Source organism: Trachymyrmex septentrionalis, unplaced genomic scaffold (genome assembly GCF_001594115.1).
Source record: "Trachymyrmex septentrionalis isolate Tsep2-gDNA-1 unplaced genomic scaffold, Tsep1.0 scaffold37, whole genome shotgun sequence".
Taxonomy (NCBI): Eukaryota; Metazoa; Arthropoda; class Insecta; order Hymenoptera; family Formicidae; genus Trachymyrmex; species Trachymyrmex septentrionalis.
The window spans coordinates 1,789,926-1,799,750 of NW_017305536.1; the positions used below are offsets into that span (position 1 = coordinate 1,789,926).

General features: G+C 38.2%; 1 protein-coding gene across 1 annotated transcript in view; it reads left to right on the plus strand.

Moving 5' to 3' along the window:
• The window catches only part of LOC108750630 (teneurin-a), a 487,296-nt gene that overhangs the window by 136,754 nt on the left and 340,717 nt on the right, over window positions 1–9,825 (plus strand). The window lies entirely within an intron of this gene.

Sequence of the window (9,825 nt, forward strand, 5' to 3'; positions counted from 1 at the left end):
CGCACGTTAATATAATAATATTGTTATTATATTGTATAATGTAATGAATATTTTGAAATTAGTTGCGAGATTTTTCGAGAATTTCAAACATATTTAAAGCTTGCAACTCGTTGATGGGGTAAAGCAGAAAGATAAAGAAACGCTTAACCACAAAAATTGTTAAGTATCAAATAGGATTCGCCTCATTATACCGAAATACCCTTGTAGCTTGCTTAGCTCTGCTTAATTTAATGCCTTCTTATTTAAACCCTAACAAGATTGCATGTCTTTATTATTTCAATTCTCACTATTATATATTCAATAAATTGAGATTATTGTTTAAAAAATAAATAATCTTGACGCTACTAATAAAAATAATCAATTTTTTAATTAAATGTGCTTATCAAATATTTATATTTCTATAATATTTTAGATTTAAAGTATACAAATTGAATTTAGAATATCGAGAAGAACGGATTTGTATGAGAAGAATTAGATTTTATAATATTTATAAGTGATTAAAAATAAATTAAACACAAACAACGCTTTTAACCTGTCGTTATTGCTTGCAGTAGGTACAAAACGCTGCTATATTAAATTGATAGAATATAACGGAGGTAGAAAATAAAACGATTACATGGCTGCTGAGAATAACGAAAGTTCCGCGTCTCTGATTTTTAGCTCAGACCACGGCAAGAGCAATTACTTTAGGAATGATCGTCACGGGATAGGGCAAGTGAACTTGCTTAAGGGAAGCGCGCAGGAGGTGGTACGGGATGCAAGAAGTGGATTGTGCAGCGACAACGTTAATAAATCTCTAGTAATTAGAAAGAATGTCCCGGGGAGACGAAATTGCTAGTGGGCCCGACTTGGTCGGCCTGTTCATTTTTTACGCTACACGAGCGTTAAGATCTTTTAATGCTAGGTTATAAATGATTTGCGAAACCGGAGCGCTGTACTCCTCGACGCACCGTATATAATCAGACAACCCGACAACCACTTGCTCGTTAGTCACACCGGATTTGTTATAATTAAATTTAAAGATAGGCTGAGCGTTAAATCAATTTACATGAAAGGGATAAATTAATTAGCAAATCATTTGCGAAAAGATATGTATCTTATATAATATCTTAGATAATATCTTATATGATAATAATGCTTAACATTTAATACGCGTTAAAAGACATTTATGAATAATGACATATCGTATTAATGTATTTTTATACGAAAGCTAAGTGTATCTCAATGTATCTTTAGGAATTAATATGATTTAAGATGCAGAAATTTAAAATGTATGTATTGCTCCTGTATTTTTTTTCTCTCTCCTCTCTCTCTCTCTCTCTCTCTCTCTCTCTCTCTCTCTCTCTCTCTCTCCTAAACATTCTATGAATACTTTCCTTTTCGTAAGAAAAATAATTGCTATCGTAAAATAAATCAGAATATAATAATTCTCCGGGGAACGGAAACATTGTTAAACATCTCAATTGCAGCGCCAGCAGGTCCGGTAGGCATTACTAATTAAGTACTAGTGTACTCTCCTGACGGGAAGCCCCCAGAATCCGGAAACGAGGGTAGATGTAATTAGGATGAGTTGTGACGCCTGAAGCAAGCAACCCTTGACTTCGTTCGCTCGTGCTTCTCTCCGCAGCGGTGACGCACAAACGCGCACACTTACGTTCATCTCTATGTAAAATGCACACAATGCAGACTCAAGCTGGTTGTTTGTTAAGCCGGTTTCGAGTTTGAGCATTCCTATTGGATGACGGCGTATTAGTTTACGTGTAATACACACGGTTATCCGATCGGTCGTCGCTTCCAACTACCCGAACGATCATAGGCGAGGATTGCGTAATCGATGCATTATCCTCTCGACTTTGTCCCATCATCCTCACAAGAGAGACATCCGTGTAACGCACGTTTGCGCTCGAGGGAACCGCTACTGCGATGGCTAGTTGGACTTCTATTAATGTTGTACAGTCGGCGCGTCGAATTAGCATAAAGTTCTACGCTGGAATGCGCCAGCGCGACTGGAAAACAAACTTTTGTCGAACTCCGTGTACCTACGCATGAACCACTATGTTTTGTTTATCACTCTTCACCTGCACGTTGCAGTGGTTTCGAGAATCAATTTTTCAAAATATAATAGAGCGGACTAAAATAAAAAAATACACGATAAAAAATATTCTGTATTTGTGTTAGAAACGGTCCACTCCAGTCCTTATTAAAATTTTGTATCGAATTTTCAGTATATTGTTAGTATTAATGTAACATGATATAATTATTATTTAAATATTTGATATTAAATTGATATTCAACGTTTCTTAATGTTAAAATAACATACTTTATTTATGAGAAAATGAACGAATAAAATAATGAACATATACAAATGTTTTATACGTTTTATAAAATAAAAATTCTAAGATAAATAAATAAACAAAATGTGTTAGTTAATATATCATAAATGTTAAATTTATTAAAATATGTTAATTTAATACATTATAAATATTAATTTTAATGAAGAAATAGGAGGGGGATTCGTAGGCAAAAAAGGGATCGATTTGTACGCAAAACCAACCATCTCATGAAATAGGATTGCTTACAAATTGCGTCAGTGTTACGTTATATAATATATACGTATGTAATATATATTATATAATAATAACATTGCATAATTTTTTAAAAAATAACTGAAATTGTGACAACGATGAATATTATTGCAGGCATTTATAGTAGTATTTTATTTATGTCGTGTAATCATTGTCGATATCGATTAATAGAAAAAAACAAAAATACGTAGTGCAAATAATTAATCATGATTTTCACGATAACAAAAGACTAGTACAAACATTTTAACACTATATTGTATAAATTTGTATATGCATTATATGTATATTGCATCTAATATCTTTTATAAAAAAAATAATTTTCATTTTTATTGCAATAGATTTAAAATAATATTTAAAAATGCTTAAAAAAAAGTGAATTAAAATATTTCGTATAATCTTTGATATTTAGCAAATTAGCAAATGATCATGAAAGCACTTTTGTTACGAGTCGAGTCGAAGAAACTTTATGCACCTACTTTCTCTAATTGCTGGACGTCAGAATCGCTAGTAAATTTTCTTGACAGAATCAACCACACCCCATCCAGAACTCATCAGGATAAAAGTCTGGAGAAACACTTAGCACACAGAGAGAGAGGGCAAAAGGCTCTCTTTGTAGGAAGTAATAGTAAAAATTCATCTACATTCACATTAGCGCACTATTCATTATACTTATCTCTTTGTCAGGCTTAATCACGTTTAATGCAATTCCAACGTTTCCCATACGTCATCCAGATATGAAATACGTATATTTCTTTTGCATGACTTTAAAATTATCATTCAAATTATTCTATTTATGATCTCCAAATACTATAAACGTAAAGTTTTTTATATTAAAGATATTTCTTTATTAATAGAAGAACCTGAGATCCTAAAAGTGATAATAACGGTTAATAAAAGATAATAAAAAAAATGACGAACTTTGAAAGAAGCTGTCCAGCTAGGAAATACCGTTCCGAGAGACCATTTTACGGTATGTAACGATCGCGTGTACGCGGTACTTCGTGACTCTTGAATAATAACGAGTATGATAAGACGGTCTAGCATTAACAAATAAAACACTTTCTAGCCGGAAATAAGCGGTGTTTCGGGATCTAGATAATGCCTAATAGAAAAAGTTCACCGCGGCCGGCTAAGTTTTCGTACTTTACACGGGTCTTTTCGTAAGATTAATTTAATACGGATTAGAGAGAGGACCTCTGTATTTGGAGACAACGTCGGTGTGCGAAACGAATCACCATCGCCGCTATTGTGTCATAAACAGAGCTTAACGTAAAACGGAACAAAACTTTTTTTAATTACATCGCGTCTCTCTAATCGGTCTTTTTGCTTCCGTTTGCGTTTGTATATTGTCGCTGCTCCGGGTAAGTATTTACTGCATCCGCAATTACACCTCGGCTGCAACGCGGCGGAATTTCTTTTTTTTTTTTTTTTTTCGAGAGAGATCCGTTATTCCATTGAAGGGTCGTCGATATCCGTGATGCTTGCCTTTAAAAAAAATTGACGGGCGAAATGAAATACGTCATCGTCGATGGCGATATTTCATAGTTCCGAGCGATCGATTCCGATGCGAAATTCCAACGAGAGACATCGTCCCCTTCGCCCCCTCGCGACGTCGTTCCAACTGCAAATTAAAGACGTCCTCTACGTCCTCGTGCCACCTCTCCTCGAAAATATTCGCCACTCTCGCGTTTTCAACATTCCTGAAACTCACTCGTACGCAAACAGCGATTCGGATTCTTACAGCCGACGCGCGTGAACTTAATTACGCGGTTCGCCACAAAAAGATCCTTGCCAAGTGAATTTCTTAAACGATCAAGCTGATCAAGCTGATTTCTTAAGTTCGCAAAACTATAGCGCGGGAAGAGGAGGACCGCGTGGAAGTTGCGGTTGCGTTCGAATAATTAGCGAGATGGGATACTTACCTAAGTATCCGCAATAGGCCGAGAGGAGAATCTTGGGAGACGGCGGTGAGGAGACTCCACGGTTGGCTGCTGCTCGGGTCTGTAATTTCGATAATTATGGGTTAATGCGTTTAGCCACGTAGTGGCACACGTAGCAGGAACATGATTCCAGGCGTACGTGAGATACCTGCAAATTAATTAAACGATTACCGCATTCGGCCAAATAACACATAATTGTTCAATTGTTACGTGCTTATCGCAGACGTATAAATTCTGCGCAGCTCAAAGTCACGAATCTCATTCACTCTCGCTGAAACTCGCGTTACGAAAATTTACGTGATAACTTCAACAAGCTATGTAAATTGGCGTAAATACTCAGACAACACGCATGTCTGAAAGACACGTCTTCATGCCATCAAAACAATCATAAAGACGTCGTTTAGATGTATTGTCTGGATAATTAGTATAAAAATATCCATGTAGAAATTATTAAATTCTGCAATTGGATGACACGTCTAAATAAGACCATCTGTTATTATTATCTGTTATTAGTCCGCGTTTATTGCCTGTCTATTACTACTACTTCATTTACGTCACTCTTTACCAGTAGTCGTTGCGCATGATTGATATGCGACAACGCGCGTTGCACTAATTTACGAAAATACCCGACCGAGAAAATCCGCAGTGTATAACAAAACGTTTACGTAAGAAGCTGCAAGTCAACACGCGTTTAAGTTTTGACGGCGTTGTTCCTTAAGAGCTTTCCCTCACCGAGCAAGGAGCTTCCCTTTATGATGAAACAATATCGTACGTCGCCTTTTTCAGCTACTCGCATTTCTTCCGTTCCACCGGCGACCTCGTCTCGCCCACTCATGGTTTTCGTCGCCTCCGCCCTATCTGCATTCCTAGTCCCAACGAGCCGCAAAGGAATTCCAATTTTAAACAAAAGTTTCCTGACGGCAGTAACCTCTCTGGTCCTCCCTCTCCGTTCTACTCCTTCGTATCTTCTACCTTCTCTGCTGTCGACATCGCGGATTCTAGGCGCGCTTTCATGCATGGCCCAACCATGAGCTAGGCACATCGCTTCTTTGTCTACTAACATGTTTCGTTCGTGCCTCCTTCGCCCATTACGGAAATTCTGTTGCTTCTTTGCTGGACAAATTTTTTTTTTTCCTTTCATTTTATAACAAAAATTGTTACATTTTTTTCTTTCATATCTCGACAGCGAGAGCAGTTTTGTAATTTATTTACATGGAGAAAAGGTTTAATTATTCGTTTATGCGGATAAATAATATCCCAACTGCAAGAGCTTTAAAAAGCGGATAACGCTCATCTTCCGAGCGTATCTTCCCGGATGTACTTCCCGGATATACTTCAGCCAGGTTAAAGAAAGCAAGAAAGATGGAAGAGGAATCGTCACAAAACATGCATATCGAGCCGCGAGTCTTCCCCGTTTTTTCTCGGATCGCCCATTTTAATGCCCTTCTCCACGTCTGCGAATCATCCGGGTAAAAAAAAAAAGCGCGAGTCGCCGACGGGGAAAATCGTAGCAAGGGCGACAATAAACAAACGCTAATCCATAAATCCTCTTGCAAACGGCAGAAAGCACGCGCAATATACGTATTGCCGACTCGAGACGTACATCAACGCTACGTCTGCTGCAATATCGATAAAACATTGATCCGCCATTCGTGCCTGAAGTCTCTTGTATAGGATTCGCAATGCCGTTAGGCATCCCCCGCGCCACGTCGAGCCGAGCCGAGCCGGGCCGGGCCGCGCCGTTCACAGATATACCGAACGCTTGCATACAGAACACTATACCACCGTTTCGACGAGATTATATCCGACTCTCTGCATGCGTGCACCCGCTGCGCCCATCGGGTGCACACGTACGCGTCTGCCGGTATCGTGATCTACACGCGAATCACGAAAGCTCCGTGCATAATTCGACGCTAATGGTATTTGGGTCGGGCCGCGAGATCTTTCAATGACCAATCACGTGGTGAATCCGCATGATTATTTGAAAAAAGTGGCTCTCTCTCTCTCTCTCTCTCTCTCTCTCTCTCTTAAACACATACACATATATATTCATATGCGTAATTTGGAATAAGCCAAGCTGTAATGATTGTGACATCACAACTTACGTTGCAATATAAAATTCGTATGCGAAATAATTTACATTCTAAAAAATATCGATGCGAATCTAATAACGTGCGGTGTTTGTATAATTTTCACTATGTTGATATTAATATCATCACGTCACATCAATATGACGTGGATTTAACACCATGGATTTTAATCCATACCATGATGATGTTGATATAAACACCAACGTTATAAATTCACAGCACATTGGTGTTAATATTAACACGATGAAAATTATATAGACACCGCACACGATGTTAAATCCACACGATCTTTTTTACAGTGTATATGAACGCTATAATTTCCACTTAATTAAAATAAAGTAGATACAAACTGAATTATTATGGTAAAATGTAAGGTTACTCGATTTCAAAAAATATATAAATAGAAAAATTTATAACGCTATGGGGCCGGCTACAAAAATGCGTAGCCGGTCTCTCCTTATTTAGAAAATTTATTCCAAGCTGACGCAATTACAAATGACGCCGCATGATTCGTTCATACCCACGTTTGACGACCGATTAATATTACTCTCGGGTGCATGGTTCCGCTGATCGCGATCGCCCTTACACGGCTCTACCCGATAGATCAAAGCACGCGAAATCAGGGAGCGTCTGCATTATCCGGGGCGACGGCGCTTAACGTTGCGCACCGTCGCGGATTTCGATGACCTATCCTACCGGCTAATACCCGCTTCTTGCCGGATCAAAGTGCGTATTTCCAACGGGCAATGAATTGGCAAGCTCATCTCTGAAGATGGTACTGTAATTATAAGGTTGACGACAGAGCGGGGCGTGAGAAGGACGAGGATCGATGATGATGGACCGGAGAGAGAGAGAGAGAAAGTGATAGGGGTAGAGGGGGGGGAGAGGAGGGGGGAAGGAAAAGGGAGAAGGAATAGGGTTGTAACTGAGGACGCGATGAGATGAACGGCGGCTCAAACACCGTTGCACAAAATTCACAATCTAATCCAACTAAGCAAATTACTCCCAACTTCCTGGGCGACAGTTACGCACGCTGTCCCTTCGCCTTGCATTCCCGGCAACTTAGATCAAAGGGAACCGGCGTCCTTCTACGCGCGGGAATATCGCGCCCGACAACGTTTCATCTCACGGCGCCCGTACTTCCGGCGCCTCTTTTCCTCCACCCTAGCCGTTTCATAGACGTTGAACTTGTATGGCGTATGGCTTGGTTGGGCGATTGAACGCGCTCGACCGTTCTACGATCGCGATCGAAGCAGACTCTCGTGTAACGAACGCATCGAAATGCATAGCTTGTCGCATGATATGACACGAGTTTAACGCGACCAAACTTTGAATCATCAATTTCGTGTTATTGATTTTAGCCCTCTAATGGTAAGGTAAATTTTCAGAATATATTTAGAAAGACAAAATCAAATTTGGATCTGGTTTTTATCTAATCAATGTATAAAATAGGTAAAAAAGTAAATAATGACCTAAAAATTATTCGCAAATAATAACTTCTTATTGTGCTTATTTATAAATTAAAAGAAAATACAAGTAAAAGTTCACTGACATAGAAATAATTACAGTAAAATACACAACGCTTTGACTAACGAAACTGTGGATCACGTTCAACTCCAATCTTACACTGAAAAAAATTTCCGGTTGAAAATGAGATGAACCGAAAAATTCTGATTATATATTGTATATTAATCAGAATTTTGGATATCTCAATCAGAATGATATATTCAGCTAACTAGAAAATTCTAATTTGTCCATTTTCCACCAGAATTCTAATCAATTTCAACCAGATTCTTTTTACCAGTGTACCATTAAAGGGTTTACGTCTTTTAATTCTATATGTTGTTAAAATATCTCATAAATGGAATCGCCATATTATACACAGCTAAACACATTATGCTATATATAAAATCTCTAGAACATCGTTATGTTCTATTTATGTATACTAGCAAAGCCGACGTATGCGTCCGAATTACTTCAACCATGTAAATTGCGAAGTGGAAAATCATATTGGAATAATTGAATCGCGTAAGCGATTATGTACGATTAGACTACAAATTCGAATAGCTTTTCGATCATGTGTATCATTTTGAGACAGTAAGCTCGCAATCGTAACTCGCTTCTGGCTGAATAGTAGCACTTGCGATATAGAGAGATGGAATCGACGTCGCCGGATCGCCGGCGGGTAGGGAGGTAACAAGGAAAGGTAACACTTCCGGAACGCAATATCATTCGGAGCGAAGCGGACCATAATTCCCACTTGCTTGGTCTTCGGAGGCGAGGCAGCAGAAGCTGCGTCTGTTGATTATCCGGCTGGTAAACACGGCGCATTGTTATCGATTGGGCCAACAATCTGCCGCCCCCATATTGACGCAATACTGCCTCGCAGTTGCATAATGAATGGTTGGCTAATGACCCTACGGAGCTTGCGGAAACCGCTGCGAGAGGATGACGGCGGGGTCTGGGAGTCGAGCCACTTCCGGCATTAAACATGCACCACCGGCACGAACGAGTTATCCGAGACATTTATCCCGTTTAAGAGTTACCTGGCGTACCATTTATCATACGCTACATTATTAAAAACTACAAAAACTTATAATATTAATTTTTTTTTTTGTATTTCTGCATTTGCTCTTTGAACACACACGCGTATATTTTAGATTCAACTTTTAGCAACAACCATCCACCATTAACATCAATACAATATTTTTAACGATAGATAGTTTAGAATATAATATGTAGTTTCGCGAAAAAATTTAGACTAAAATTTTTATTCTTTTCTTGATTTTTTTTATTTGGTATTTTTAGAATTATACTCTTGATGTTGAATATGAAAAGTGTTACATATTAAAATTATCTTTATGTAGATTACCACATAGCGTGTGGAAGCAACACAGACGTATGAAATAAAACGTGAGCCGCTTTGCATACATATCTAGTCAAGCATTCCTGCGGTGCTTTCTAAGAAACAGCCGCATTAATCTTCGAGCACCGCATAAATTGAGATTTATCTGTACTTTCGTAATTGTTATATGTAAATATTTGTCTCACTGCGCATATAATTTAATAAATAACAAATTATTTCAAATAGAAAGATTATAAGCTGTTTTACGGTATGATACAATAAACAATACGCTGAGAAAAAATTTATTTATCTGACCAAATTAATTTTAGTTGTAATTGTTTCTTTCGTTAAAGAATATATATATA